This window comes from Octodon degus, unplaced genomic scaffold, assembly GCF_000260255.1.
Source record: "Octodon degus isolate 3935 unplaced genomic scaffold, OctDeg1.0 scaffold00031, whole genome shotgun sequence".
Lineage (NCBI taxonomy): Eukaryota > Metazoa > Chordata > Mammalia > Rodentia > Octodontidae > Octodon > Octodon degus.
In genome coordinates this window covers 14,246,397-14,247,935 of record NW_004524607.1, presented here as the reverse complement: position 1 = coordinate 14,247,935, position 1,539 = coordinate 14,246,397, and the positions used below count along the sequence as shown (strand labels likewise).

The window sequence follows — 1,539 nt, the reverse complement described above, 5'->3', positions numbered from 1 at the left end:
ATGTGGATTATATGGGAGATGTGGCACTAAGCCAAGCCTGACAAAGTTTCTGTTGTAGAGGAGAAATGTTCTCTCTTGGAAAGAAGGACCTTTAACTGCTGAGAAGGAGCTCGTGGGTTGTGTTTCAGAGACAGCAAAAGAGCAGCAAGTCAGCATAGAGGGGGAAGTGTGTAAAGAGAGTGGGATGATCACACAGGGTCCCAAAGTGGACCACAGAAGAGACTAGTCCCAACAGCAAGGGCCATAGCAAGCACAGCTAGGCTGAGGGGTCTGTGAATGAACACCACACACTCTGTCGATTTCATGTTCCTATAAAAGCAGGGGGAAAGATAAAGAGCCAGATTATGAAGAGGAGTAGTAAAGTTTCAAAATAGTTATTGTCTCTAGTAAAATCCCAGGGATTTTCATGACTATACTTGTAGTGGATTGTAAGACACTTCACTTTTGGAAATTGGCCATAAGTCAGAGAACAAGTCCTATATGCATCTTCAAAAGTTTCATTAAGCAGAAGTTTCTAGAAATCTGTGTAGGAGCCTCCCAGTGTGAAGCATCTAAATGGGACCAATCCATAAATGGGGTGGAAGCAATTATGTATTTAAGAAAAATAACAGTGTCTCTCCACCTCACAGCCAATCAAGAAAACTGACCCAAGCAAATGAAAACCAAAGTGATTGAAGCAAAGTGAAATTCGTAGAAAAAAATGTAGGAAAATAATCCTGGCACCTTATGAAAACCAATTCTAGCAGCTAACAATCTGTCAGTATGAGGAGCCAGGCAAGCACTCTACAGACAGCAGAAGTACATGGTGTGGCCTGGTGGCTAAGGGCACACTGTGGCCAGAGAACCGTGTGTGCTGACAAGTTGTGCTCCCCACAAGCTTTAGAGCCCTCTACTAAGCCAGGCCAGCCTGTGAAAACAAAGAAATCATCCCTCCCTCCCACCCTTCTTTCTTCTCCCTCCACCTCATTTTCTTCCTTTTCTCCTGCTATCCTCCTAGGTATTATTATGGAGCATAGATTTTTAGTAGGTCCAGTGTGTTTCAGGTATTAGTCAGTGTTCTTTTTGAGCTCAAATTCATCCATTATCCTGGGAAACTCTTCATATTGTTATGGCCTCTTCACATGAGGACACTTGTCTTCAATGACTTCTTTGCTTTCTGATATAGTAGGATGTCTTAGGATCCAAAATTTAGCTATTACAAATTGCACTCCTATAAGCATAGGTGCACATATATCATTGTTGTATGATGTTTTAGTTCTTCTGGAAGAATACCCAGAAGGGGAACAGTTGCATTGAATGGGGCCTCTAATCCTAGGGGGTTTTTTAGTACTCTTCACACTGTTTTCCACAGTGGTTGTACCAATCTACACTTCTACTAACAGTGGAAAAGGATTCCTTTTTCCTCACCAGCATTTATTATTGATTTGGTTTTTCTTAATCTTTTATTTATTTACATATTTATTTGGTACAGGGTCTCCCTATGCAGCCCAGACTCATAGTGATCTACCATCTCAGCCTTCCCAGCACTGGGATTATAGA

The 1,539-nt window shown here is 41.7% G+C and overlaps 1 protein-coding gene across 2 annotated transcripts in view; it reads left to right on the top strand.

Annotated features, from left to right (window-relative positions):
* Positions 1-1,539, top strand: part of Sdk1 (sidekick cell adhesion molecule 1) — a 986,062-nt gene that overhangs the window by 847,725 nt on the left and 136,798 nt on the right. The gene's annotated exons all lie outside the window — the stretch shown is intronic.